The following is a 22,821-nucleotide window of genomic DNA, read 5'->3' on the forward strand; positions in this document are numbered from 1 at the left end:
GTTAGAAATATTAACCAAGAAATTAGAAAACTTGCTCATGTTCCAGTGCAAACTTGGTCCTCTCCACTTAATCCACCATGGTGGTCCTGATTTAAAGGAACCTGGTGGAAGCAAGCATTACGGTTCTTGCTAATAGCAGCAGGTGGAATTCTACTGCTCCCTGTATGCCTCCCTTGTATGATGCAATTAATTACAAATACTATATAGAAGACCCTCCCCAAACTGATTAGATTTGAGGGGTCCACCAATGGGTCTGTCTGCCTAATGATTTTAAAAGGACATAAATGGGAATTGGTTGATCAGAAAGAAGAAAGGTCGGGTCCTGATGGAGGGATAGAAGAAATTAATAGGAAAGCTGAAGAAATTTACCAATTTTGATGTGAGAAATTTTCAAGTATGAAAAAAAGAGGAGGGATTGAGTGGGACAAGTGAAAATGTTCTTATATAGTAAAGGAGACAGTCACCAAACTTGAGCTAGTCTTGATAGGCCCAAATTTTATTTTTCTATAATGTGTCTGCCAGGTGCCTATCTTTGGTAAACAAGAAAAGCAACAAGTGATCTATAAATTGTCTTTTTTTTTTGCAACAAATAATGTCTGCCAGGTATTTCTGTAAATTGTCTGCTTTTTGGTAAACAAGAAAAAGTAATATGTAATCTGTGATAAGCTTACTTCTGATGAATAATTTTATATTGGGTAAAAGGATTGTAAGGAAACACCTTCCCACCAATGGGAATGAAAGTCCGGTTACTGGGGAGGGGATTTGGGTTTTTTTGGGTGGTCCTAGAATTGTTTGTATAAGGGTATATAACTGTTTGCTTGATTTTGTATTTTGCCTTCCTACACTGGTGTATGTTCTGAGTAGGTGACGCCCAACTCTCAAGAGACTTGTTGAGGAATAAATAGCTTCTGTTTTTACCTGGAGAAACCTCTGAGTTTTATTTGGATAAGGGTCTTTGGGGTCTTTATCCCACACAATACCAAGCTTGGGTGAGAAGAATTTCTTTATCAGAAGCAGAAATTGAGTGAGAGTTTGAGTTGGCTCTATGAAGCAGAAAAGGAGCAGCTCACAGGCCACTGAAACAGCCAATAGGATTAAAATTGGTCAAAATAGTGGGAAAGTACAAAACTGTCCCCCATTGCCTATGTGTTTTACAGGCATTAGGAACACAACCTAAGGTGATTCTATATTGGAGTCATCTTATAATTATAACATCAAACAATATATTTCAAAAGTCAAGTAGGATAAGAATTGAGAAAATATCAGTGGGAGAAGATTCTGGGAAGATGGAGGAGTAGGTCAGAAACCTTTTGGCTTTCCAAATTTCCTCCACAAAAAAGAAAGAGAACATTGCCTCAGAGAGAATATAGAGCAACAGGAATAAACAGGAGTGGGACAAAGTTGTTCTCCTAAGAAAACTTGAGAAGACCCCAGGAAAGACTCAGCCTTCAGGGGCAGAGGCTTTGCCTAAGTGAAATGTAAACACCTCCAGGCCAATTCTGGGGAATCAACAAACAACCAGCCCAGGGGACAGCTCGGGATTGGGAGGCAACCTCAGGCTCAGGAACTTTCACCTCCCAGACATTGGGGGGGGTGGGGGTGTCTGACAGTTGAGTAGGAGAGAAGATTGAAGGACCTTCCATTGTTAAGGGAATAATCTGCTGGCCTGACTCAGTCCAGGGCTGCAGCAGCTACAGAGGAGAAGGAGCTAGCACACACCTGGTGAGTGGGGCAGCAGAGGGGCGTGGACCCTGCTGGCTTTGGGCACTTGCAGGAGAGCAGAGTCTCTGGTTTCAGTTCCAGGGAACAGAGGACAGCTGTAGTTTGCAGCCACAGGAGGGAGCAAGAGTGTTTGTGGGACAGCATAGCTGGGGTCCCTAGCTATGGTCTAGGGGAGGAGAGGAAAGCCCAAGGTGGGGCACAAGGATAGAACCCAGAGAATAAGAGTAAGAAAGACCTGAGGCTTGGGGCATCATTCCTCATACCTAGGGACTAGAACTTGATTATATTAATAGTTGCTAAAACCAAAATAAAACAAAATAAAAATAAGTAAGCAAAGGAGAAAAAAACCTGACCATAGAAAGCTACTCTGGGGATAGAAAAGATCTGGGTTCATATTCAGAGGAAGATAGTGGAGCTTAAAAAGTGATTCCTTTTTCAATGAGAAATGTCAACTGGTTCCAAGCACAAAAAGAGTTCTTGGAAGAACTTTAAAAAGACTTTCAAAATCAAATAAGAGAGATCTAGGGAAAAATAGAAATAAAAAGAAGAAATCAAGAAAATTATGAAAAGAAAGTCAACCAACTGGAAATAATTAAAAACTTAAGAAAGAAAATAATTCCTTGAAAATTAGAAATGGGCAAGGGGAAGCTAATGAATGACATTATAAGACACCAAAAAATAATAAAACAAAATCAAAAGAATGAAAAAATAGAAGAGAATGTGAAACATCTCATCATAAAAAAAAACTGATTTGGAGAAAAGATCAAGGAGAGACAATATAAGAATAGTCAAAGTACCTGAAAGGTACAATAAAAAAAAAAGTAAAAAGAATCTTGATACAGTATTATAAGAAATAATCAAGGAAAATCACCCTGAAGTTCCAGAACAAGGAGACAAAGAAGAAATAGAAAAAATTCACTGATCACCACCTGAAAGAGAACCCAGAAGGAAAACTTAAAATATATATATCATAGTCAAGTTTCAAAACTTCTAGGTTAAGGAGGAAATATTGTAAGCAACAAGAAAAATAAATAAATAAATACATACATACATACATACATATATATCATGGGGCTACAATAAGGATTACACAAGATCATCAGCTACCATGTTGAAGGACCATAGGTCTTAGAATACTATATTTCACAGAGCAAAAGAGCTGGGGTTATGACCAAGGATAATTTACCCAGCAAAGTTAAGTACAATCCTGAATGGAAAAAGGGGTGGGAGACATTTAACAAACTAAAAGACTTTTAGGTTTTTGTGACAAAAACAGCAGAACTTAATAGAAAATTTGATATATAAGAAACAGGAGAAATATAAGGTAAACATTAAAGACCAATTATAAGAGATTCAATAAAGTCAAACTGTTTACATCTTATATATGGCAATGTTATCAGTGCTGTTCTGACTGTTATTATTTGGGTAGAAAGGCTTGGGCTGAGCTGTGTATGATGGGGGTGATTATAAAAAAATAAAACTGTAGGGAGAGATTTAAAAGGAGTAATTATCTCATATAAATAAATCATAAAAGGAAAAAAATGATATAGAATAAGTTAATGGGGGGGAAGACAGGTAGTGCTGGAACCTTACTCTCATCGGGAATGGGTTAAAGAGGGAATAACATACATCTAGAAGGGTATAAAAGTCTTCTAAATTCAGAAAGAAACAAGAGGGCAAGGGGTTAGGGTGGTGGGGAAGGATAAGGGAGGGATTCTTTGAGGGGTAGAAGTAAATTAGAGGAGTGAGGAGGGATAAGGTAAATAGTGTGAGGATAGTGAGGAAAAATAGGAAGGAGAGAAATACACAGCAATTATAGTTTAGAATGAGAATGGGGGCGTTCACATCTGTGAATGTACCACAGAAAGCAGATTAAAAGTTTTAGTTCAACAATATGTTGCTTTCAGGTAACACAATAAAAACACAAAGATGAAATAAAGGGCTAGAGTAGAATTTTTATGTAAAAAAGCAGGGGTAGTAATCATGATCTCAGACAAAGTGAAACTCAAAATAGATTTAATTAAAAGAGAAAAATAAGGAACCAACACTATGTGACACCAATATTATTTAATATTGTTTTAGACCATTTAAAATAACTAGACAATATAAAATACCTGAGAGTATACCTGCCAAAACAGATTTAAATAATTGGAGTAATATTTATTGTTCATGGGTAGGTAAGGCCAATATATATTTTTTAAATGACTGTTTTACCTAATCTATCTCTTCAATGGCATCTCAGTTAAATTACCAAAAAATTATCTTACTGAGTTAGAAAAAAATAATAACAAAGTTCATTTGGAAGAAAAAAAGGTCAGGAATGTCATAGAAATGGGGGTGGGGGGGATGTAAAGGAAGCAGATTCAGCAGTATCAGACCTTAAACTATGTTATAAGTTGAGTGTAAGTTGTTGAAGTGTAAAATGGATAATTTTGATTATTTCAAATTAAAATGTTCTTGTATAAATAAAATCAATGTATGCAAGAATAAAAAAAAATGCAGGAAACTGGGAAGAAACTTTCATAGTCAATTTCTCAGACAGAATGTGATTTCGTTCAAATACTGCTGTGGTATAGAAAATGACAAGCTGATTGATTCAGAAAAACATGGAAAGATTTGGACCACTGAAGAAAGATGCTATCCACTTCCTGAGAAAGAGATGAGAAATGGAAATATGCAGTGTGGTTTTACATATATGTATATGAGGGTGTATATATTAATGGCTATGTATTAATATATGTATATATACATCTGCCTTTAATTGTAGCCTTCTTTAGGGGAAGGTGAGGGGAGGAAGGGAAAAAAAATGAAGTAAAAAATGCACAGGAGAGAGCAAAAGAAAACTTATAAGGAAGCAAAGAAAAGCTGGGTAACTTCAAAAACAATGTGAAGGGGTGGCTAGGTGGGACAGTGAATAGAGCACTGGCCCTGGATCAGGAGGACCTGAGTTCAAATCTGGCTTCAGACACTTAACACTAGCTGTGTGACCTTGGGCAAGTCACTTAACCCCAATTGCCCTGCCTTCTCCCCTCCAAAAAGCAAAAAACAAAACAAAACCAATGTGTCATCTTTATCACACAGATTTTCTTGAAATGGAAATTTATTGTTTTATATTGACTACTCTCCTATGCTCTGCTGTGTACATGGAAATGTTCTTTTTTTTTCCCTTTTCTGGTTTTGTATTTAAGTTTAAAATGAATAAAAAATTTCCAAAAAAGGAGAAAATATCAGTGATTTGGCCATTAAGAGACCATTAGTAACTTTGGAGACAGCAGTTTCAGTTGAATGATAAATTTGGAAATCAAATTGCAAAGAGTTAAGAAGAGAGGAAAGGAAATGGAGCACCACAAAATGCAGATTGTCTTTACAAGGCTTTTAGCCACAAAGGGCAGAAGAAATATAAGACAACAGCTAGTGGGGGTGGAAGTATCAAGTGAGAGTTTTTTTCCAGGATGTGAGAGACATAGTCATCTGTGTAGGCATTAGAGAGGTAGAGGGAGTTTGACGATTAGTTATCACCTATCCTCTCCTATCTGTGTCTATGTCCAGCTCCGACATGTCTGCTCTTTGTGTGATCTTCCTCTCAGTTCCAGCCAGGCCCCCATATGGCTGGCCACAGCCCCTGTGTGTTCCTCCTCCCATTGTCGCTTCTTCGTCCTCAGCCCTCATATATCTTTGAATCATGTGCCAGCTTCCTTCCTCTACAGATGTGCAGTTCTCTTCCTGCCTCCCTTTTGCCCTCCCTCCCTTCTTCATAGAACAGGTCCACTTACATAAAGTGAGAACTGTCTGTATATACGGGGTTAAAATAAGGGACTAGAGCAGAAACTATTTTGCTTTAGCTAAAGTAAAAAAGACAAGGATAGTAATCATGACCTCAGACAAATCAAAGACAAAAATTTCCGTAAATAAAAAGGAAACTACCTTTTGCTAAGAGGTACCATGGATAATGAATTAACATCAATACTAAACATATATACACCAAATAGCATAACATCTAAATTCTTTTTTTTTTTTTGCCTTTTGGAGGGCAATTGGGTTTAAGTAATTTGCCCAAGGTTATATGGCTAGGTTTTTTTTTATGTGTTAAGTGTCTGAGGCTGGATCTGAACTCAGGTCGTCCTGACTCCAGGGCCAGCACATTACTCACATTAGCCATCCTAACATCTAAATTCTTAAAGGAAAATTTAAATGAGTTATAGAAAGAAATAGATAGCAAGGGACCTCAATTAAACCCTGTCAGATCTAGATAAACCTAAACAACAAATGAACAAAAAAGAAGTTAAGGACCTGAAAATAATTTTAGAAAAGTCAGATGTAATAGACTTCTGGAAAATATTGAATGGAAATAAAAAGGAATACACTGTTTCCCAGATTTCATGGCACCTTCACAAACACTGATCATGTATTAAGGCATAATAAGCTCACTAAAATGCAGAAAAGCAAATATATATTTAAATGTATCTCTTACTGACCATAATGCAATAAAATTACATTAAATAAAGCACCTTTAAAGCAAAATTAAAAATTAATTGGAAACAAAAACATAATCCTAAAGAGCAGATGGATTAGAGAACAAATCAATAATTTCATTAATGATAATGACAATAATGGGACAATATACGAAAATTTGTAGAATGTAGCCAAAGTAGTAAATATGGGAAATTTTAAGTCTTTAAATGTGTTTGTCAATAAAAAAGAGGAAAAGCAGATCAATGAATCAGGCATTCAATTAAAAAAAAACTAGAACACTTAACAAATTAAAAACCTTCAATTAAACAACAAAATAGAAATCCTGAGAGCCAAAGGAAAGATTAACAAAACTGCAAGTTAAAAAAAAAAAGCTATAAAAAAATAAAACTTAGGAGCTAGTTTTTTTTTTTAAGAAAAATCAATAAAATAGATAATCCATTAGCTAATCTGATTTTTTTTTTGCTTTTTGGAGGGCAATTGGGGTTAAGTGACTTGCCCAAAGTCACACAGCTAGTGAGTGTGTTAAGTGTCTGAAGTCGGATTTGAACTCAGGTCCTCCTGACTCCATGGCCGGTGCTCTATTCACTGTGCCACCTAACTGCCCCCAATCTGATTTTTGAAAAGAAAGAATAAAAACAAATTATGGATATCAAAAAGAAAAAAGTAAATTAACAACAAATGAGGAAAAAAATAAAAACTATTATTAGGAGTTATTTTATCCAACCATATGCTAATACAAATGAAATGGATGAATATTTACAAAAATATAAATAAGCCAGATTAATAGTACAGGAAATAGAATATTTAATAATGTTATCTTAGAAAAAGAAATTAAACAAGTCATAAGTGAAATCTCAAAAAAAAATACCCAGGACCAGATGGATTTATAGGATAATTCTACCAAATTTTTAAATTAATTCCAATGCTACATTAACTTCTTGAAAAAGTAGTTAAGAAAGGGTCCTGCCAATTCCTTCTGTGTTCTTGATATCTAAATGAACCATTCCAATGTGTCTTTGATACTTAAACCAGGAAGATTCAAAAGAGAGAAAGAGAAGTATAGACAAATGTCTCTAATAAGTATTGATGCAAAAAATTTAAATAAAATATTAGCAAGGAGACAACAGCAACATATCACAAAGATCATGTTCTCCGACCAGGCTGGAATTATATCAAGAATGTGGGACCATTTGGATATTAGGAAAACTATAAACATAATTGGTCATATTAACAATAAAAATAACAAAAATCGTCATTATTTCAAAAGAAAATGAAGAAAAAGCATTGGGCAAGGTACAATATGCATTCCTTTACAAAAACACATAGACAGCATAGGGATAAATGGAGCTTTACTTAAAATAAGGATGAAATGGTATTAATTGTGAGACATGGGGGACATTGGCACAGGACTATCCAGCATGGCATATCTAGCATCAAAGAAGGTTCTCTGCTTTATGAGCAAAGCAAAATAAAACTAGCTCAAAAGAAATATGGGATGTGCAGATTTAAAGACATCTCCATCCTGAATGTTCATACTGACTATTTATGCCTGACTTGTAGTTTTCTAAGCTCGTTATTGGTCAAACACACTGTACATTAACCCCAACATTATGACATCATTCTGGTCCTCTTCAAGAATGAAGGACAAACAACAATGACAAGTAGACTCTATCTAAAACCAAGAGCAAGGGAAAAAAACTAGAAGTCTTTCCAAAAAGATAAAGGGTGAAGCAAGGATGTCCATTATCCACCATTATTATTCAAAACTATATTAGGAATACTAGCTATAGTAATGAGACAAAAAAAGAAATTAAGAGGAAAAGCCTAGGCAAAGTGGAAACAGAAACTGTTACTCCTAGGCTCAATTTGGCTTTGTAAGGTTGCTCTCTTCTTTGGGATTTACTCCTTGGGCATCTCTCCTGCAATGTATTGGTTTTCAGTTTTTCTTTGTTCTGCTCATAACGGTTTCAGTGCCTGAGGTGCTGATTCCAGGACCAGACTTCTCCTAAGTAGACTGGAGAGGCCCTAAAGGGTTGTATTGACTAGCTCTTTCTCTTATTGTTCGGAAGAGATTTCCTGGATGCTGGGCTGGGGCTGCCAAGATTCTGTTCTAGGCCTTTCTTCTGCTGTGGTCCAGCCTCTGGGCCTGCCACCAATGCATTTTCCTGCGGCTTTTGGGACCCCCAGTTTGTCTTTCACTGGATTCTGCCTGGGCCTCTCATTTGCTGTGAGGCTCAAGGCTTACTTCCTTGTGCTGGATTTTTGCCAGAAGGCCTTGAGTTTGACTCTACTTAGGGACTTTCTCTTGTTGCTGAGCTCTAGACTGCCTTCTTGTTGGGTTCTTGCACTGTCTCTGGCCACTCTCATACTGGATTCTACTTAGGGCTTTCTTCGTCTCACAGTGCTTTGGGGCCACCTTTGTGTTTGTCTTTTCCTGGGGCCTTTCTCTTGCCACTAGTCTCTTGCCAATGAACTCTGAGGCTGCCTCTACTCTGGGTTGTTGGCTACTTGTACAAAACAGGTAGTGGTCCTTGCCCAGTCTTATCACCCAGTCCACTAACCCTGCTCCATGATGGTTTAACAGTAGGCAGATTGGTTCAGAGGTGCTTATCAGAAAACAGGCAAAGTCCTAACCTGCCCAAGTTCATATTCACACTGGATTTAGCATTCTATACTTGAGCTAGTGCTCAAGGAATCACAAAGGAATCACAGCCCCTGAATCAGGTATTTCTAAGTGGGTACATGACAGCTATTGTTAATAGTCTATTGTTGATAGGAAGTGAATGCAACCTTTTGAGGGAACTATTATTGTTGCCGACTCAACGGAAGTCAGTTGTACTTTGCTTTAGAATTCCTAGGTCCAGATATATGCTATGTCTGGAAGGACTTCAGGGTTCTGGGAGAGAAGTGAACTTTTAGCCACTTAGTAAATATTTTGTATGGATGGGTTTATTTGCACGTATTTCATATCTATCTATCTATCTATCTATCTATCTATCTATCTATCTATCTATCTATCTATCTATCTATCCATCCATCCATCCATCCATCTGAATTAACAATAGTTCATAGTTAATAAGATTGTGAGTTCACTCTGTCCTTTGTGTGACCTGAACTTGTATCACGTGACTTAGGAGCATACCCCAGGAACTAGCCCCTCCTGGAATAGACAGTACGGTGAGAACTGGCTATTCTCTCAAGGACTGTTACTTGATAACACCTATGAAAAACACATGCTGCTCGTCCTGGTTGCACAAACACCCGAAAGAATTAAGCTATATCTGGCAAGGAACCAATTATCTTGGTCAAGCCTTCTTTATTCTTCTCCCATAAAAATCCCCAATCCCCTGAGCCTCTTCGGAATCTCACCCACGGAGAGGACGCTCTGCCTGGGACCCTCCCATTCCGGACTCAAAGGCTGTACCCCGGGATTCCCTAGCCATGTTAATCGAGAGTTGGTGCTCCCCCGAATTGGTGATGTTTTCTTTCTCTGCTCTTACTATTCTTATTTTAGTTATGCTTGTTTTAATTGTGCTAGGAATATTGTATTGCTGGTGCCGATTTAAGCTTCCTTGTTTCTATGTTCAATAAAACTCCTTCCTCTCTTAAGACTGTGTCGTTTGTGGGAGCGAATCAGAACCAAAACTAAAATCACCATAACACCATCCATCCATCCAATCTACCTCCATCTATATTACACATGTTGAATCAGCCATTGAATGTAACAGCCATGAGGGCAGACTGTTTTTTGTTTTTGTATAGCACAGTGTCTGGCGCTTAATCAGTGCTTGTTGACTGATCATGCATTGTATGAGTTTATTATTAGGCACTATTTATTTACTCTATACATGAGCCAGGTCAATGGTGAGACAAATGCTCTCTGCAATACAGTAGATGGATCAAACAAATGGGTGGGGTTTCCTGATTGATGGTTCAGAGATTTAGCCACTAGGCTAACCTTGAGGTCCATCACAACTGAGTGAGGCCAGTAGATTGCTTCTGGCCAGAGAAGCAAAAGCACTTAGTCCTTTTCCAGGAACCACTCCCTATGGCTGCCTCTAAGGCAGTGTGGGGACGCAGCTCCAAACTACCAGTTCCAGCATGCACCGTTCCCTCAGAGAAGGCGCGGAACCGGAAGAAACACTTCCCCCCCATTTCCTTTCCCGCGAGCGAAAGTGCGCCTGCGCAGCTCGGGCGCCAGCTAGAACCTTGACTTGGAGTCCAGCTCGCCCCGCCCCTTCTCCGGTCGTAGCGTTCAGTTACGGAGGGAAGCGCCATTAGCCCGACTGGTCGTTGGTGTGCGCGCGCAAACGACACCGGCTGTCTCTTCCCCATCGAGTGTATATGCCCCCTCCACGCAGTCACGCACGCACCCAGCATTCCGTACCTCCCTCCTTCTCCGTCAGCGCAGCGAGCTGGGCCGAGCGAGCCTCTGCCACGGATTGGGGCCGCTCGAGCGGGCCGCCCTGCTGCCACCGAGGTAGGTCACCTCCCTGCTTCCCTGGCAGCTTCGGCCACTGGGGCACTCCGGGGGAGGCCGCCCCCTCTCTTCTCTCTGTTTCCCCCTCCTCCCCCTTTCTCCCCTATTTCCCCTCCCCCTTCCCCAGTCCTCCTCCCTCCTTCCTCTCCCCCTTTCCTCTCTCCATTATGCGGGGCGGGGCCTGTGGGGGGAGGGGCGGGGGAGAGGTGGAGCGCAGGGGGCCTAGGTCACTAGGCCCCACCCTTATCCGGAGCCTCTTTCCTTCCTTTCCTGCCTTTTCCCGTGGCCACACCTGCCTGTGAGAAGGGAAGAATCCTGCGATGCTGAGGGGTAGGACCGTCTATCGCTTTCCGCCGATGTTGTAGAGACCCCCCCCCCCTTTCAATTTAGCGAGTGGGTTTAGGAATTGCCATGGAATCCCAAGGAAAAACAAAAAGGAAAGCACAGGTTCGGAAACTGAGGGGATGCCCATCAATTGGGAAATGGCTGAACAAGTTATGGCTTATGAGGGTGATGTGTAACACACCATTGTGTTGTAAATAAATGATGCCGGGAATGATTTCAGACAAACTGGGGGACCTGGCTTAACTCTTGCAAACTGAAATGAACAGGACCAGAACAGTTTATACAATAGCAGCCATACTATAAACATAGTCAGTTGTGAAAGATTTAGTGACTGATCAACACGAAGGCCTGCCATAGTTGTAAAGGATTTGTGATGAGACATGCTGACCACCACCAGAGAGGACTGATGCACTTAGAGAGCACATTTAAGCAGATTTTTGGACATGGCCAATGTGTGGATTTGTTTTGCTTAATTGTTAATTTGTTACAAAAAGGGTTGCTGTGGCAGAAAGATTTTTTTCTTGCAGCCACTTTAGTGATTAACTTATCTATCTCCAGTGTAAATAAACTGATCCTCAAAGTTGATAAGCCTTGTAGAATTTGTTCTTAACTGGCATAGACCTCCGGACAGTATCACCTCCACAAGCTCTACTCCAACTGGGGACAAAGATTTGTCATTGATTGAAAAAGCTATGGAATAAAGGAGGCAATAATGCATTTAGGAAGGAAGCCCAACACACTGTGTGCTAAATACTGTGATAAGTCCTGGGTATATATAGCAGTACAAGATAGAGACACTCACTGCCCTGAAAAAGAAACAATTCATATTGGGCACTGGTAGCCAAGGAGGGGTGTTTTAGTGTGAAAAGTTATTCGTGGAGCCATAAGAGAATTGATTGAAATGTTTACATTATATTTTAAGACACTTTTATTTAATAGTGCCAAAGGTTTTCATCAAGGATGCTTTAAGCATCTGACTAAATCTAATAAGATACCTAGAATTTTACAGATAGCCTTCTGTGGAAGCCCCTGCTCCAGGTTTCCCCCCCAGTCTGTTCCATTCAGCTGTCAAAATGCCCAAAGAGCAAATTTTTTTTAACTTATGACATCATAGTAGGTGTTACCTTTAATACCTCAAACCTGATTAACCTGTAGTTTATTTTATATTTTCTTTGTGTAATATTCTTTCCCAACTGCATGCAAAAACAGTTTTTGACCTTTTTTAAAATTTTGAGTTCCACATTCTCTCCATCCCTCTTCCCTCCTTGAGATGGTAAGCAATTTAATATAGGTTATACATGTGTATCATGCAAAACATTTCCTTATTAGTCATGTTGTGAATAAAAAACAGATAAAAAAACTGCAAAAAAAGAAATGAAAAATAATATCCTTTAATCTGTATTCAGACTCCATCAGATCTTTCTTTGGAGTTGGATAGCATTTTTTATCACGAGTCCTTTGGAATTGTCTTGAATCATTGTATTATTGAAAATAGTAATTCACAGTTAATCATCATGTAATATTGCTATTACTGTGTACAGTATTCTGGTTCTGCTCACTTTGCATCAGTTCACATAACTTTCCATGTTTTTCAGAAATCATCCTGCTTGTCATTTCTTGTACCACAATAATATTCCATTACAATTATATGCCACAACTTGTTCAGCCATTCCCCAATTGATGGACATCCCCTCAATTCCCAATTCTTTGCTACACAAAAAGAACTGCTATAAATATTTTTGTACAAATAGGTCCTTTTCTTTTTTTCAAATCTCTTTGGGATACAGACCTACTAGTTGTATTGCTAGATCAGTTTTGTAGCCCTTTGGACATAGTTCCAAATTGCACTCCAGAATGGTTGGATCACTTCACAATTTCACTAATAGTGTATTAATTTTCCCACATCCCCTTCAATATTTGTCATTTTCCTTTTCTGTAATATTAGCCAATCTGATAGGTGTGGGGTGGTATCTCAGAGTTGTTTTAATTTGCATTTCTCTAATCAGTAGTGATTTAGCTCATTTTTTCATATGGCTATAGATAGCTTTGATTTCTTCTTCTGAAAACTGCCTGTTCATATCTTTTGACCATTTTTCAGTTGAGAAACCAAGGAGCAGCTCTGACATGTCACCTTCTCCCTCACCCCCACAAACTTAAGTGACTCCCAGTTACCTCCAGGATCAAATATAAAATCTTTTTATCTTTTAAAGCACTTTACTGACTGTCTCCCTTCTAGCCTTTTAGTCAACCAATCAGTAAACATTTATTAATCACCTACTATGTGCCAGGCCCTGAACTAAGTGCTTGGGGTACAAAAAGGGCAAAAGACAATCTCTGCCCTCAAGGAGCTTACGATCTAATGGAAGAGATATCTTGCAAGCAAATACATACAAAGCAAGCTGTAGACAGCATGGGAATTTCCCACAGCAATGGGAAATAATTAATAGAGGGAAAGTACTAGAATTAAGAGGGGTTGGAGAAGGTTCCTTGGAACTTACAATGAAGCCAGGAAGGTTAGTAGGTGGAATGGAGAAAGGAGAACATGCCTGGCCTGAGGTACAGCTAGAGAGAATGCCCAAAGCCAGAGGTAGAATGTCTTTTTCATAGAACAGCCAAGAGGCCAAGATCACAGGATCAAAGAGTACTTGTCTGGTAGTAAGGTGTGAGAAGAGTGAAAAGGAAGGAGGGGCCTAGGTTATGTCCTACTTTTTCCTTACTTTTTTTTTTTTTAAAGCAATTGGGGTTAAGTAACTTGCTCAAGGTTACACGGCCAGGTGTTTCTGGTTGGGTGCTAAGTGTCTGAGCCTGGGATTCGATCTCCAGATCTTCTCAACACTGGAGCCGGTGCTCTTACTCGCTGTGCTACCTGGCCGCCCCTTTTTCCTTACTTTGAATGCCAAACAGAGTATTTTGTATTTGTTTCCAGAGGCCATGGAGCCACTGGAGTTGGGGGTGAGGAGAGGGGTAGGACAGCTTGACATGGTCAGACTTTTGTTTTAAGATGATCACTTTGACAGCAGAGTGGAGAATGAACTGGAGACCTAAGGCAAGGTGTTAGAGTAATTGAGGCACGAGGTGATGAGGGCCTGCCCTACCAGAGTGGTGGCAGTATCAGATGAAGGAAGGAGGCATATTCAAGAAATGCTGCAGAGGTGAAATCAAGAGGCTTTGGCAACAGTTTGGATATAGAGAGTAAGGAGGTCAGGAAGACTCCTAGATTTTGAGCCTGGGGAACTGGGAGGATGGTACTGCCCTTTACAATAATAGGGAAGAGGGTTTTGGCAGAAAGATAGTTGTTTTGGATGTGCTATGTTTAAGACCTCTACTGAACATCCAGTTTGAGATGCCTCAAAGGCAGTTGGAGATTCAAGATTAGAGGTCAGCAGAGAGGCAGGATTAGTAGATTTGAGTATAATCAGTATAGAGATGGTAATTAGATCTATGGGAGCTGATGAGATCACCAGGTAAAATCATGTACTGGGAGAAGAGAAAAGGGCCCAGGAGGAACCCAGAGGGACACCCATGGTTAGAGGGAATGATCTCAAAGAGGATCCCACAGAGGAGACTGAGAAGGAACAGATAGAGATGTAACAGGAGAATCAGGAAGGAGGGGTGACCCAGAAACCTAGAGAGAAAAGAGTAGAGTGTTCAGCAGTATCCAAGGCTGCACAGGGGTCAGGGAGAACGGGGACTGAGAAAAGGCCATTGGGATCATTGGTAACTTTGGAGAAAAGGTTTGGTGGGATGATGAGGTCAGAAGCCAGATTGTAAGGAGTTAAGAGAATGAGAGGAGGAAAAGTGGAGGCATTTATTGTGAATGGCCTTTTCTAGGAGTTTAGCCACAAAGAGCTGGACCAAGTGAAGGTTTTTTGAGGCTGGGGGAGACATGGGCATGTTCGTAGGCAGGAGGAGAGAAGCCAGTAGAGGGGGAGAGATTAAAAATAAGGGAAAATATTGGGGATGACCAAAGGGACAATCTGTTGGAGGAAACAATATGAAATGGGACCACTTCTTCATGTGAGACAGGAGTGGAGGAGGAGAGAGGGGCAGAAGACATCTGAGTGATAGGAGATGAGAGAGAGAAGAAGAGGGAGTTAATGGTGAACAACTGCAATTTTTTCTGTACAATATGAAGCAAGGTTCTCAACTGAAAGAGGGGGTGTGGGGGAGGGAAGCCATGGAAGGCTGGAAGAAGGATGAGAAGGTTTGGGAGAGGTTTTGTGAAGAGTGGGAGAGTGAATTGATAAGTAGGATTGGCTAGTAGCAGTGAGGGCCCAGGTGAGGTTATGTAATATCAATTTGTAGTGGACCCACCCAGAATGGTTGTATGACTTTCTCCATTTTTGTTCGGCTACATGTGTGTAAGAATGAGGGTGATGCGGAGTGGCTAGGTGGCTCAGTGAATAGAGCACTGGCCCTGGAGTCAGCAGGACCTGAGTTCAAATCCAGCCTCATACACTTAACACTTACTAGCCGTGTGACCTTGGGCAAGTCACTTAACTGCAATTGCCCTGCCTTCCCCCCTCCAAAAAGCAAAACAAAATTACAAACCCCAAAACAAGAATGAGGGTGATGAATGGTGAGAGTGATCCAAAGCTGAGGCTTGGCTGGGTGTAATTAGGGATGTTATAGGAGTACTAGAGGACATCAGTGTAGAACTGAATCGTTCACCAAGGGGTCAAGGTGGGCAGAAGATGTGAGAGTGTCTAGTGCTGGGGAGATGGCCTGGAAGTGGGCTGAGGAGTCAAGGGATAGGAGGTCACAGTTCAGATGAAGGTTATGGTTTGGTAAAGGAAGGCAGAGGGAGAGGTGAAAAGCCAATAGATTGTGGTCAGATAAGGGGAATTCAGAATCCCTGAACACAGAAGTGGTACATTTGTGGGTGATAACAAGATCAAGAATATGACCATCTTTGTGTGTGGTTGAAGTGGGGTGAAGGAGTTCATGGGAAGTGAGTAGATTGAGGAATTGAGTGGTTAGCATGTTTGAGGGAGAGTAAGTATGAAGGCAGGAATTGGAGAGGAGAGAGACTGTGAGTCAGGCACTGAACTCATTGAGAAAGAGAATTGGGAGAGAGGAGTGACCTAGAAAGGGGGGGTGGGGAAAGGAGAACAGCTACCAGAATTTTGATTGGGTGGAAGAATGTAGAATGTATGATGGTGGTCGTTCAGTGTCTGACTCTTTATGACCCTAGTTGAGCTTTTCGTAGTAAAGATACTGGAGTAATTGGCTATTCTTTCTCCAGCTCATTTTTTTTTGGAGGGGGAAGGTGGTAAGGCAGTTGGGGTTAAGTGACTTACCCAAGATCACACAGCTAGTTAAGTGTCAAGTGTCTGAGGCTGGATTTGAGTTAAGGTCCTCCTGACTTCAGGGTTGGTGCTCTATTCACTGCGCTACCTAGCCGCCCCATCTCCAGCTCATTTTTACAGATGAGGAAACACAAACAGGATTAAGTGACTTCCCCAGGGTCACACAGCTAGGAAGGATCTGAGGCTGGATTTGAACTTGGGTCTTCCTTACTCCAGGCTGAGTGCTCTGTTTACTGTGCCCCAAAGGAGAAAAGGTAGTGATGGAGGTAGTCAAGGGAGAACCTGGAAGTAGCCATCTTGTCCATTGTCCTTCCTTTTGTGTAGTCTAGGATCCAGTGACACTGGCCTCCTTGGGATTCTTCTTCCATCATGCTTCATGCCTTGGTTGGCCCCCAGCCTCCACCTTTTACTCTTCTTGACTCCTTCAAGACTCACCTCAAATACCACCTTCTGCTGGAGGTCTTTCTTGGTAACCTCCTCCTCCTCCACCCCGCCCCCAAGATTACCTCCCATTCACCCTGTACATTTCTGGTGAACTTGTTTGCCTGCTGTTTCCCTCATTAGAATATGAACTCGCTGAGGGCAGGGGTTATGATTCTGGCCATAGTTTTATCAGCAGTGCTTGGTGAGGTGCTTGGCACATAGCATGGGTTTAATAAATGCTTCTTGATTGATATTTATTGAATTCTAAAAAAAATTTCTCTCACCCCCTCTAACTTGATACTAATTTTTAAAAAATACTTTAAGTATGATCTAACTGTATGCCAGCACTTATTCAGTATCATTCTATCACTTCAGTGCTAGAATCCATTAAAGAGGTTTTATCCTTTGGGAAAAACAAGCAAAGCTTAAACTGAATAAACTGCCTATGTAATGCCCAGTCGAACTTTAGGAAATGTCTCCTGTAGTCATAAGAACCTTAAGAAAAAGCTCAGTTAAGTCCAGGGTCCAGAGCAGAGCTGTGTACTTGAGATTTGATTTTAATGACTTGGCTGACCTCTGATTATAAAGGTAGGCCCTATTTCTAGGTAAGAAGCATTTGGAACATCTTAAACCAAACTTTGGATTCTTTTTATTGCTTTGAAAGGCTCTTATTTTTTGTTAAGAGATCTTGGTGTTTACAAATTGACATGTCATTTCTGAATGGTGGTGGTGGGGAAACAAGTAAAGGTAAAATCTGTTTTAATATAAATGTTGCATATGAAACTATAAGAATGGTTACGTCAACCCACTTGGCGATATTGGACGTTTGCCTCCTATTTGCATTTCTGTGTACAACAAAAGAACCAGAGGATTGATGACTCCATACAGCCAACTTTTTCACAAGTATATAATAAATTCAACGTGGTATTTTCAGACCTCTCCTACTTGTCTGCGCTTCATTCTGAATTTCCTTCTCTGCATTTAAAATGTTTCAGTGTTTGCCTTTTTTTCTTGGGGGGGAAATCACTGTTGCTAGCTTCCATCTTCTTCCATACCCCCATCCCTTATTTAAAAAAAAAGCCAAACTAATAATAAATAAGTGTACTCAAACAAAACAGATCCACAGAGTGGCCATGTCAGAATAGTAATGTCTGTTTGTAAAGCACATTTTAAGTCAAATACACATTTGACTCATTTTGGAATTGTTAACCATTTTCAGTTAAATTCATAAGTATTTCCTATGTGCTGGACACTATAGTAGATGCCCAGGTTACAAAGAAATCAAAGGTTTTGCCCAGCTTTTTAGCTGCATGTTGGCCTGGAGGGGTTTGCCCCTGGAGGATAGAAGGGTATGCATTATTTATACAGATAAGTAAATAAAAAGCCAACACAAAGTCAGGCAAAAGAATTTCTGGAGGAAGAGAACACTCTCCCAAGAGAGTGGAGGTGGGGGAGAGGACAAGGAAAGGGTCTTAATGAGCTGAGGCTTGAAGAAATCTTGCAATTCTAAGCAGCAGAGGTGAAGATGGGATGTGTTTCAGGCACCTATCTGGGTATGAGAGATGAAATGATGTTTCTGGAGAGCAGCTGGCAAACACCTTGGGCAAGAATGTAGCATACATGAATGAGAGTAAAATGGAATAATATTGGACAGTTGGGAGGATCTGATTGTGAAGGACCGTAAAGGCCAGACAAAAGACTTTACGATAGGCCTAGAGCCTACAGGGAGCCATGGGAGCTTCTTGAGGAGGGATCAGACCTGTGCTTTAGAAATGTCCATTTTGCAAATGTGTGGAGGATGGGATATGAATGAATGAAAAAGCATTTATTAAGAGTTTAAGTGCTTTTATTAAGTCTCCATACAAGGGGACTTCAACATACATATTGACACTCCCACAAAAACACTAAACTCCCAGTTTCTCAACTTATTTTCCATGACCTCTACCCTGCCTTAGCTACAGAGATGGTATTCTTCAGCAGGTTGCATTGCTTAAAATTGCTTACAGGTTGCTTCCCTAAAAACATGCCCATATCTTCTGTATCCTCAAAAAACCCTCATTTGATCCATCCATCCCTACTGTCATTCCATATCTCTCTTCCCTTTTGTGACTAAACTTCTTAATTAAGAGGTGTCTCGACTTCCTTTCCTCTCATTCATCTTAATTCTCTGCAAACTTGCATCTCTGCCTAGTGGATATGTTGAACTGAATGTCCTGTAGACATCTTAAACTCAGTATATCCAAAACTTGAACTCATTATCTTTCCCCCTAAGTCCACCCCTCTTCCTAACTTCTTTATTACTGTTAAGAACACTGCTATCCACCCAGGTTCTCAACTCTTCTCCCACCCTCTGTATCTAGTCTGTTTCAAAATTCTGTCAATTTTTACCACTGTGACATTTTTCAAATAGACCCTTTTCTCTTCTGATACTGCTACCACCCCGGTACAGGACCTCTTTCCTAGATTATTGCAGTAGTCAGCTGGTTGATCTCCATATATCACCTCTCTCTCTCTCTCTCTCTCTCTCTCATCCTCTCATCCCTCTCTCTCTCTCTCTTCCCTCCCTCCCCCCTCCCCCATTCTGTCCTTTACTCAGCTATCAGACTGAACTTCCTGAAGTGCTTAGGCATTCATGATCTGGGCCCCTTTTACCTTCCCACTGTTCTTACAATTTACTCCCCTCCTATACTCTGATCCAGTTACACTGACCTCCTTACTTTTCCTTGCATAATCTCCTCACTCCATGTATTTTCGCTGGCTATGCCCCATACTGGGAATTCTTGCACTCCTCATTTTCACCTGGCTTCCCTGGCTAAAATCCTACCTTTTTATGAGAACAACCTTTCCAGATCTCGCTGCCACCATTTAATATTACAAGTCCATGAGAAATGCAGTGCATCCGGATTTATTACAAGGGAAAGGCACGTGCATATGGGAACTCTTTATACCAAGGAGCCCAGTGGTACAGGGAAAGCCTTGGGTATTTAAGTTACAAGGAAAGGGGGAAGTTATAGGGAAAGGGAAAAAGACTAATCCCCTCCCAAAGGGGAGGAGAAAGGCCATGGCAAAAGTAGCATTCTATTCCCTGGGGAACTGCTAGACCATGAAGATAGAAGGGTCCCAGCTGCACAAACAGTTTCACAGTCTGGCACAGACTGACTGGCGCCTGTCTTGACTCCCAAGGACACACAGGGGGTCCAGCTTGGGGTGCAAACAACAAATTCTGTCAGCTCAAGGGGAGCTTCAACCTTGACACTTTGAGGGCCTCCTGCACACTCTAGGGCCAGTGTGTCTGGAAAATATGGCAACTCAAGAAGACAAATTGAGGAGCCCCTTAACACCCTTAATGCTGGTAGTGTCTTCCCTCAGTTGGTTTTTTCCATTTTATACTGTCTGTAGCTTGTTTGTGCATAGTTGTTTGCATATTTTTCTCCTCCATTAGTCCCTGAGCTCCTTGAGAGAAAGATTGTCTTGTGCAGTCCCTAGCGCTTAGCACAGTGTCCAGCATAGACTCTAAACACATAAGTGCTGCTTAACTGATATGTGGGGAACTCTCCCTCTTCATCTCAGCCTCCTCAATTCCTTAAGTCTCAACTATAGGCCCAACAGCTGCAAGAAGTCTTTTCCAGTGCTCTTCAGTCGTAATGCCTTCTCCCCGAAATGATCCTGTTTGTTCTGTATGTATCTTGTTTGTATTGGCTTGTTAGCATGTCGTCTCCCTCTCCAGACCATGAACTTCTGGATCAAATGATATAGTAATTCATTGCAAAGCACTTAGCACAGTGCTGCCACACAGTCAGCACCATATGTTTTTCTTTTTCTTTTGTTATTAGTGATTTGGAGCATTTTTTTATGTAGTTATGGCTACTTTACAGTCCTTTTAAGAACTGTTTGTTCATATCCTTTGGCTATTTATTAATCCAATGGCTATTAGTGTTATTTTTGGGGGGTTCAGTCATTTCAGTCATGTCTGACTCTTTGTGACTCAATTTAGGGTTTTTTTGGCACAGATAATGGGGTGGTTTGCCATTTCCTTCTCCAGATCATTTTACAGATCAGCATCCTGAGGCAAGCAGGGTGAAGTGACTTGGCCAGGGTCACACAGCTATATAGTTTATATATCTTGGATACCAAAGCCTTAGCAAAGAAATTTCCTATGAAATTTCCCATCCAGCTACTTCCCTTCTCATCCTAGATGCCTTAATGTTATCTGTACAGAAGCTTTTCAGTTTCAGGTAATCAGTTATCCGTTCTATCTTTTGTAATTGCCTCTTTACTCTTTTGGTTAAGACTACATCTCCTACCCATAGCTGCAAGAAATATATGATGTTTCTCTTAATTATTTTATAGAATAATCTTTAATATGATTGTGTGTTCACTTAGAGTGTATTGTATAGTGTGTTGTAAGGTGTTAGTCTAAGCCTAATTTCTGCCAGAATACTTTCCAGGTTTCCTAGCAGTTTATATTAAATAAGGAGTTTTTTTCTAGGTTAATTTTTGTTACCCACTTTATCTAACATTGGGTGATTGAATTTTTGATTCTCCTGGGAGTCATCCTGTACTCATTGTTCTCTTTCACCCTTTCATATCCAAGGTGCTGCCAAGATTTCACTTCTGCAGCATCTCTTGAATATGCCCTCTTCTCTCCTTTGACTCTCTCTCTCCAACCTGGTATAGACCCTTATCACCTTACCTGGACAACTGGAATAGCCTGATTGGGGTGGTGGGTCCTGCCTGCCTCAGGTCTCTCCCCATTCTTTCAGCCACTAAAATGATCAAGTTACCACCCCCACCCCCCTACTCTATAAACTCCAGTGGCTCCCTATCATTTTCAGGAGTAAATACAAAATATTTTGTTTGTCATTCAAAGACCTTCATAACCTAGGTCCCCTCCCTCCCCCCCTTTTTCTTCCCCCCGTCCCTTTCCAGGCTTCTTATACCTTACTCTCCAACATATACTCTTCTATTCAGTGACACTGGTCTCCTGGCTATTCCATGAACAAGGCGTTCCATCTCTAGGCTCTGGCCATTCACTCTGGCTGTCCCCCATGCCTGGAATGTTCTCTCTTCTCTGTTCCAACTTCTGACCTTCTTGGTTTCCTTTAAGTCCCAACTAAAATCTTCTACAGGAAGTCTTCTCCCAACCCTCTTAATTCCTCTGTTAATTATATATTTGTTTGCATGTTGTCTTCCCCACTACATTGTAAGCTTCTTGACTGTTTTTTGCCTCTTTTTATACCCCTGGCACTTAGCTCAGGGCCTGGCACATACATAGTAGGTGATTAATAATTGTTTATTGGTTGATAGTCTGTTCCATTGATCTATCTTTCTATTCTTTAACCATTACTAGATTGTTTTGATGACTGCTGCTTTGTAATTTAGTTTGAGGTCTGGAAGTGGTATTCTCCTTTTGTCCCTACTTCTTTTCATCATTTCCTTTGATAGTTTAGTTCTTTTGTTAATTTGATTGGTCTAACATTAAAAGTGTAAATTAATTTTGGTTAGTATTGTCATTTTATTATATTGGCATGTCCTAGCCATGAGCACTTAATATTCCTCCAGTTATTTAAGCTGTTCTTTAATTCTTTTTCAAAAATTAATTTTCATTGTATTTTCAGTTCCAGGTTCTACGCCTCCTTCCCTTGCCCATTGAGAAGGCAAGAAATACGAAACCCATTATAAATATAAAGTAGTGCAGCACAAATTTATGAATAAGCCATGTTTCTAAAAAAAGAATAGAAAAAATAAACTTCATCTGCTCTCTGAGCCCATCAGCTCTCTCTCTCTGGAGGTGGGCAACATGTTTCATCATGACTTCTTTGGAATTGTGGTGGATCATTGTGTTAATCAAACTTACTAAGTCTTTCACTGTTGATTATCGTTTATTTTTTATTGCTGTTCTCCTGGTTCTGCTTACTTCACTTTGTATTGGTTCATATAAGCCTTCCCAGGTCTTTCTGGGACAGTCCTTTTCATCATTTCTTATAGCACAATAAATATTCCACCAAATTTATATACCATACCTTGTTCAGCCATTCCCCAGTTGATGGACATAACCTTCAATTCCTA

General features: G+C 40.4%; 1 protein-coding gene across 3 annotated transcripts in view; it reads left to right on the forward strand.

Moving 5' to 3' along the window:
* The window catches only part of VAMP7 (vesicle associated membrane protein 7), a 427,850-nt gene that overhangs the window by 337,117 nt on the left and 67,912 nt on the right, over positions 1–22,821 (forward strand). Inside the window, exon 2 of one of the 3 annotated variants that reach the window (XM_069063730.1) lies at positions 10,453–10,675. The gene's annotated coding sequence lies outside the window, so the exon portion shown is untranslated. Of the gene's footprint in view, positions 1–10,347; positions 10,676–10,899; positions 11,006–22,821 lie in introns of those variants that run through there. The other 2 variants (XM_069063729.1, XM_069063728.1) reach the window with 2 other exon arrangements.

Source organism: Petaurus breviceps, unplaced genomic scaffold (genome assembly GCF_028583685.1).
Source record: "Petaurus breviceps papuanus isolate PSGF00001 unplaced genomic scaffold, PetGlider_PUasm1.0 90601, whole genome shotgun sequence".
Classification (NCBI taxonomy): Eukaryota; Metazoa; Chordata; class Mammalia; order Diprotodontia; family Petauridae; genus Petaurus; species Petaurus breviceps.